At 32.6% G+C, this 8,224-nt stretch overlaps 2 pseudogenes; one reads left to right on the top strand and one right to left on the bottom strand.

The window, feature by feature from the left end:
- Positions 1-301: 301 nt before the first annotated feature.
- LOC149494948 (uncharacterized) lies at positions 302-2,240 on the top strand (annotated as a pseudogene).
- A 3,521-nt stretch (positions 2,241-5,761) lies between these two features.
- Positions 5,762-6,574, bottom strand: LOC149494947 (cytochrome P450 726A27 pseudogene; annotated as a pseudogene).
- Positions 6,575-8,224: the final 1,650 nt, after the last annotated feature.

Here is an 8,224-nt window from a genome sequence, read left to right as displayed (position 1 = left end):
TACTCTATTAAATTAAGAAAAATTTAATAAATCATAAGAGAAAGCTATTAACAGATAGCAAAATACAAAGTTTAGACACAAAACGAGGAGCTTTAGAAAACATAGAACCAAGTTAAATTATACGGCAAGGATCATGTTAGTATTTATTATACTAAATTAGTTATTCTAGAAATCCTAGTTGGCAAGTCAGTTAGAGATGAAAAACAACTTGTTCTAGAAGCTGTAACGAAATAAAGCTGTAAAGCTTATATATGTGTAAACAGATTCATTTCTCATTCAATGAAAATATCTTCTAGAATTTTTCCAATTTGTTTTCTCTAAAATTTCTGTTATGGTATTAGAGCACGTCGTCTTCCTCCTTTGATCTGCGAAGCTCTTAGTGTTTATTGTTCTTCTTGAGTTCTTGATTCAAGTTTCCTTTGATATTTGCTGAAATCATTCTTAATGTTTCTTGTTCCTCAATTTTGAAGTAAAATGGTCAATGATCACCTCCAGAACCCTTCTAATCCATATTTCCTTCATCTTAACGAAAATCCCGCCCTTGTCATAGTCTCACCTGTTCTTTTTGGTTCTAATTACCTCTCATGGGCCAAAGCCATAAAGATGGCGCTAATTTCAAAGAAAAAAATGGTGTTTGTTAATGGTTCAATGCCTCCACCATCATAGGCTGATCTAAGGTACTCAACCTAGGAGAGATGTAACACCATGATTCTGTCTTGGATCACAAAGTATATTATGGATTGATAAGGCATCTGATGTATGGAGTGATTTGCAAGATCGTTTCCCTCAAGGTGATGTATTACGAATCTCAAATCTCCAAGAAGAAATTTCTAGTTTAAGCAAGGACAGTTGTCTGTAATTGAATATTTTACTCAATTGAAAATCTTGTGGGATGAGTTGCTCAATTTCAGGCCTATACCTACATGTTCTTATGCTACGCCTTGTTCTTGTGGTGCAATTGGTGTGTTCAAGACTTTTATGGAGAATGATTGTGTGATTAGGTTTTTGAAGGGCCTGAATGATCAATATGCACATGTTAAATCTCAAGCAATGATGCTAGATCATCTGCCATCTATGAATAAATTTTTCTCTCTAGTTATACAACAGGAGAGGCAGTTGTTATACACAAGTACTTCTGAGTCAAAGGCTTTATTGAATAAATCTTTTAGGCCAAACACTAGTTTTAATAACTCTTATGGAAACAAGAATGGGACCACAATTCTTCTGGCAATAGAATTAGTGGTAATGGATTTCAGATACCTATTCAAAAGCATACTCTCCTCAGATGAATAGAAATAAGATGAACTCAGGAACTAAGTTTTGCACTTATTGTGGTAAACTAAGGCATACAGTTGAGACTTATTATAAAAAGCATGGTTACCCTCCTAATTTTCAGTTTAAGAACAATGCAATTCAACCTACTGTTAATTTGTTTGATGCTAGTAATTTTTCTGCAGTAGATTCTCATAATGTTTCAGAAAATTCAAATATGTTCTTTACACCAGACCAACACACGAAGTTGCTTTCTCTCATTCAAGAACAACCAGATTTGACTCATAGAACAACTGACAACATAGATTATGCTTGCAATAATGTTGTGACTCCTACATAACAAAATGCAGCCATTGAAGTTATGAACTCATCTGTCCTGGACAACACAATAGGTAATTCTATGATTCTTCTTAATCAAACAACACATCATTCATGGCTTCTAGACACAGGCGCCACCAATCATATCTGCTTCTCTCTTTCATTGTTCACAATATATAGAAAGATTAAGCCAATTACTGTTAAACTACTAAATGGAAGCTTTGTTACTGTTGCTTATTCAGGAACAATATTTTTCACAGAAGAATTTCAATTGAGTGATGTGTTATACATACCAAGTTTCAAGTTTAACTTGATTTCCGTCTGGCATGTAGCTTACATTTTGAAGGCAATACTTGTGTTATCTAGGATTACTTCACATCGAAGAGGATTGTACAACTGAAGTTCAAGCTGGTCTCTATGACTTGACTTCTCCAACAATTTCTCATCTGGTGAATTCTATCTGTGCTATTGCTGCTTCTACTACTGTAGTACCAAATGTCTCATTTCCAATGGAGCTTGTATGGCATTATAGACTTGGGCACTTATCAAACCCAAGGTTACTTGAAATTTCTAAGATTTTCCTTTTGTTCAATGTAATTCAAATACTATGCCTTGTGATTGCTGTCATTTGGCAAAATAAAGGAAACTATCTTTTCCAATAAGTGAGTCCGTCATTAGTTCTGCTTTTGACTTATTGCAAATGAATTTGGGGGTCACTGTCAGTTCCTTCTTTACACGGACAAAGCTACCACCATTGTTGATGATCACATTAGATTTTTATGGATTTTCTTAATGAAAGCCAAATCATAAGTGAGATCCTTAGTTCAAGCTTTTATACAAAAATATTGAAACACAACTTTTATGCAAGTAAGAACAGATAATGGCATTGAATTTAAATGCATGAGTTTTACAAACTTAAGGAAATTTAACATCAAACTTCTGTGTAGAGACACCTCAACAGAAAGAAATTGTTGAAAGGAAGCATTAGCACATCCTAAATGTGACTAGATCATTGCTCTTCCAATCCCATTTGCCCAAATCTTTTTGGTGTTATGCTGAGACTGCACTCAATGTTCTTGATTAATAGAATCCCTACTCCTTAAATTACAGAATGAATCCCCTTACCAAAAACTCTATCACAAACTTCCAGATTACCAAGAACTTAAAGTGTTTGTCTATCTTGCCTATGCTACAACACTGTCCTCTCACAGACAAAAGTTAGATCCAAGAGTCAGGAAGTCAATCTTTTTGGGTTTTAAACCTAGTACAAAGGGTTATCTTCTCATGGACCTCAAAAATAGAAAGATGTTCTCATCTCAACATGTGATCTTTTATGAAAACCATTTCCCGTTTATTAATCCTTTATCCCCTACACATAATTTTTCAAAACTTACAATTTCCACTTTCACCTCTTACCCTACTGCAGATTTGTTTGATCCTTACCCAACATCTACTGTCCATTCTTAAACAATACAACCTCTTGTGTCCTCTAATTCGCCCCCTCTCCTTTACCATCTCAACCCCAAAGAATAAGAAGAGCCCCATAATACCTTAAAGATTACCATTGTAATCTGACCGCAACAGATTCTTCACTAAACAGCTCCATTAAACACCCTTTATCTGCAGTAATCTCTTAGCAACACATATCCCCTTCTCATTTTCATTTCATATCCAATATTACTTCTATTGTTGAAACCAAATCATATTGAGAGGCAGTTAAACATCAAGTCTGGAGGGATGCCATGTCTGCTGAGCTAGAAGCATTAAACGAGACTCAAACTTGGACTTTAGTCACATTTCCACTGGAAAAACTCCAATAGGCTACAAGTGGGTGTTCAAAGTCAAGCACAAGTCAGATGGGAGCATAGAGAGACATAAAGCCAAGCTAGTGGCTAAAGGTTATACCCAAATTGAAGGACTGGATTATCTTAATACATTCAGTCCTGTAGCAAAGATGACTACCATTAGACTATTACTTGCTTTGGCTGCAATTAAACATTGGCATCTTCATCAATTGGATGTTAACAATCCATTTTTGCATGGAGATTTAATAAGGAGGTTTATATGACACGACCTCAAGGTCTCACAGTATTACCCAATCAAGTTTGTAAACCTCAAAAGAGCCTTTATGGCTTAAAACAAGCAAGCAGGCAGTGGATCTTTAAGCTTTCACAAGTTTTAATCTAGAATGGTTATACTCAATCTCCCTCTGATCATTCTCTTTTTACTCTCCACAAGTTTCATTCATTCACTGCCCTGCTCATTTATGTTGATGATGTGATACTAGCAGGAAATGATTTACTTAAAATCCAAAGAGTGAAATAGCTTCTTGATGGCCTTTTTAAAATAAAAGATCTTGGTCCTTTAAGATTCTTTCTTGTCCTTGAGATTGCTCAATCTCCTCAAGGTATAACACTTTGTCAAAGAAAATATGCCTTGGAACTCTTAGCAGAAACTAGTTTTTTGGCATCCAAACCATGCTCCACTCCAATAGATTCCAATGTCAAACTCAGTGCTACTACTGGTACACCATTATTTGATATATCCAGCTACAGAAAGCTTATTGGCAAACTAATCCACCTCACCACAACTAGGCCTGATCTCACTTTTGCTGTAAATCAATTAAGCCAAATTTTATCAGCTTCAACAAGTGCACATCAACAGGCATTACACATAGTACTTTGGTACATAAAGCAAGCTCCTGGTTTGGGATTATTATTTCCATCTTCATCTTCCATACAACTCAAGGCTTTCAGCGATTGTGACTGGGCTGGATGCCTTGACACTAGAAGAATGGTTATAGGATATGGAGTGTATCTTGGTGACTCACTTATTAGTTGGAAATCTAAAAAGCAATAGATTGTGTCTTGATCCTCCTCTGAAGCAGAGTATCGAGCCCTTACTACGACAACGTGTGAGATCCAATGGCTTTCTTACCTATTGAATGATCTGAAGACCGATCATCCCCAACTTTACACGAACGCACGAAACACATTGAATTAGATTGTCACATTGTTCGTAAAAAAGTCAAATCTGGTCTCATCCATCTCTTACCAATTCCATCTCATGCTCAGCTGGCAGATATCTACACCAAACCTCTCCCCATATCCTACTTTCGGTCTATGATATTCAAACTGGAAATGTATAATATCCATTCTCCAGCTTGTTGGGGGGGGGGGGGGGGGGGGGGGATGGTATTAACAGATAGCAAAACACAAAGTTTAGACACAAAAATGGAAAGCTTTAGAAAACACAAAACCAAATTAAATGAAATGGTATGGATCATGTTAGTGTGTGTTTATTATACTCAGTTAGTTAGACTAGAAATCCTAGCTGGAAAGTCAGTTAGAGATGAAAAACAACTTGTTCTAGAAGCTATAACGAAATAAAGCTGCAAAGCTTATATACGTGTAAACAGATTCATTTCTCATTCAATGAAAATATCTTCGAGAATTTTCCCAATTTGTTTTCTCTGAAATTTCTATTAAAAGCGGTTTATATGAAATTATTATTAAGAATGATTTATATACGTCTATGATTGAATTTTTATTATCCATTTTATTTTATTATGTTTAATATCGTTTAAGAAAATTTATTATTTTAAAAATAAATTAAATTAATGATTTTTAATATATATATTTTCTTTTCTTTCAATTTTATTATAGACATTAATTTTTATATAATTAGATTAATGTTTTGAATTTGAAATAGATGTTTTTTTAATTTAAACAAGTTTCAACAAAATTAACAAATATGAAATTAAAAATAATTTAAATTTTAAAAATTTTTCTTAATTAAAATTATATATTTTAAAATGTTATCATAATATCTTTAAGATTATAGATAAAAATATTTAATGTGCATAATAGTTTATTACTCAATTATATCCCTAAAAAGAAAAGAAATATTACTCTAAAAAAAAGATAAGAAATAAAAAGATGGAAACTTATCATTATTTCGTTGACATAATTCAATTTTTACACCCAACAACAGTTTATTTTTGTTACATTCCAAAGTAAAAAGTAAATCCAACAAAAGTATCATATCTTCTAAAACTACCCCCTACATGGATTATCTGGCATGCAACAAACTATTACATCTAATCTTGAGATAAGATATAGAAATTAAGGATGGTATGGAATGGGAATCAGTTCAAGGTCTACTTTTCTCTTCATAATCTGTTACATCTAATCTTGAGATAAGATATAGAAATTAAGGATGCTTTATGCTCTTGTAAGATATCTTCCAGGATCTTATCTGTTTCATAATGCAATTTCATAACTCTAGATTTTTCCCTCTTGACTGAAGGAAGCCATTTTAAGGAAGGAAACACGTCAGCTATATTTACTCCTCCAGTATAAATAATACCATCAATACATGTTAACAACGTTTCTTGATTTTTGGTTTTATGACCAACAGCATTTCTTGCAATTATAGAATTTGTAAAAGCAAATATAGTATGAGTAAGATTAACAGAACTTCCTTCTTTGGAACGCAGAAAGTTTACAAAATCAGCCATTTCTTCTTCTCTTACTGATTGAAACGACTGTACTCGTTTTGCGCTCAGTAATGCCAACGTACAAAATTTTCTCAATTGCCTCCATTGATATCCGTATGACCCAAAAACCATGCCGTTACGGTTATAGTTCAACACATCATTTGCAAAGACAAGCGCTCGTTCTGCAAAGATGGGATCTTGTATTTTCATCACTTCTTTGGCTGCTTCCGGCGAGGAAACAACAAGAAAGGGAATTTCACCGAGTTTAATACCCATTACCGGTCCATAAGTTCTGGCCAACTCCGCAAACCGGTGATGAGATGCGTCTCCGGCGAGCTGGAGGATATTACCAAAGAAAGGTAATTTCCATGGTCCTGGCGGAGGGTTAGAATCATGTTTGTATAATTTCTTGGATACTTTTAATAAGACGAAAAGGAAGAGAACGAAACTGAAAAGAACTGAAACTGAGAGGATTTGCTGTTCCATAATGACAAAAATGTTTGGTTACGGAGAAGATTTGAATGGGAAAGTGCTGATGGCAAGTGGTTTACACTTCAACGTGACTGCATATTTATAAGGTTTAATGACGACAAAAAAATAATACGTAAATAAATAACCTGAATTTTGATTTCTTTTTTCAATTTTTATCAATTCTCTTAATTTTATCACTCATGGATTTAAATTATTTTTTTCAGCAATTATAGGATAAACGAATGATTTGACTTTGCTTTGCACGAGTCTCTTCTCTACTTGCATCACATGGCTTTAGGTTTTCTATTTGACGTTGAATTTTTTTTTGTTGAAATTCATATCACCTGGATTTTTTATTCAAAATATCATTAGCAAGTCTCCGTTTATTTCCGTTAAATAATTTATAGGAAAATATTTTCTACAATTTTCTCCATTTGTTTCTGTAAAATAATTTATATAAAAATATTTTCTACAATTTTCTATTGTTTGGGGAATTCAGAAAAATAAGTCAACGGAAAATATTTTTCTAGTCAAAGGAAAATTACGTCATTTTTAAACAAAAATGACTTTCCATTTTGAAGAGAGAAAAACATTTTTCAAACATTGATAAACTTATTATATCCTTATAAATTCATATATTTTTTTAATTTATTAATCATGGGTAGTCACTATCATCAGTCACTTTCCACCACCAGTCACCACCATCAGCCACTAGCCACCGTTGGGCACCACCACAGTCACCGGTGTGACTTCTATAATTTCTCTTTTTTTTTTTTGCATTTTTCTAATATTTGTATAAAATTTTTAAAAATGAAATTTTTATTATTATTAATATTTTTATTGTCTTATGAATTAAAGATTTTAATATTTTTTTTGCTTAATTTTCAATATTGTAACCAAATAATGAAAAATAAGTCATTTAAAAAATATTTAAGAAATATTGAAAAATATATTTTCCAAAGGTAAATTATTTTTTTGAAAATGAGACAGAAATTTAGATTGTTTTTATCTTCTTTACCAAATACGGCATCATTTTGGAATGCCTTGCTCGCCCAGGTTTGAGTTTGACCAACCATATAATATAAATGGAGGCGGCTAATCAGTGTACTTAATAATAATGAATCAGTTTTCTGCCTTTTGCTTACAAGACAGTGATTAATTATTTAAGCATATATGATTCAGAGTAGTGCATGTGATGACAATCTGATTCAGAGAATTTTAAATGTTACTATGGAGACTAAAATTTATTACCTTTTATTGGAAGTAATGGAGAATGCTAATTAGTGTATTTAATTAATAATTAATAAATTTTAATTGAAAAGCACTACTAATTCTATGTACAATGAGCTGTAATAATGTAACAATGTCAATGTAATCAAAAATATTTATAATGCAAAACTATTAGAGTATAAATAGTTTTAGTTACTCCTCGGTTCTGTTATTTTAGAGAAAACAGAAAAATAACAGGGAATAAGGAGGTGGTTAAACATAAATTTTTCTCAATTTTTTGCTTACAACACCTCTAATCAGCATTAAATATAAATTAATGGTGAGGAAGCCAACTCATTAATAAAGTCTTCCAAGGACACATTTATTAGCTATAATTTTTGAAAATTGCAAAACTCTCATCAACTTCAAATTGGAATATTTCGATAAAATTATGTT

This window comes from Jatropha curcas, chromosome 7 (assembly GCF_041381405.1).
Source record: "Jatropha curcas cultivar XTBG-Jc1 chromosome 7, XTBG_Jcur_1.0, whole genome shotgun sequence".
NCBI classification, from domain to species: domain Eukaryota; kingdom Viridiplantae; phylum Streptophyta; class Magnoliopsida; order Malpighiales; family Euphorbiaceae; genus Jatropha; species Jatropha curcas.
This window is presented reverse-complemented; position numbering and strand designations above follow the sequence as displayed.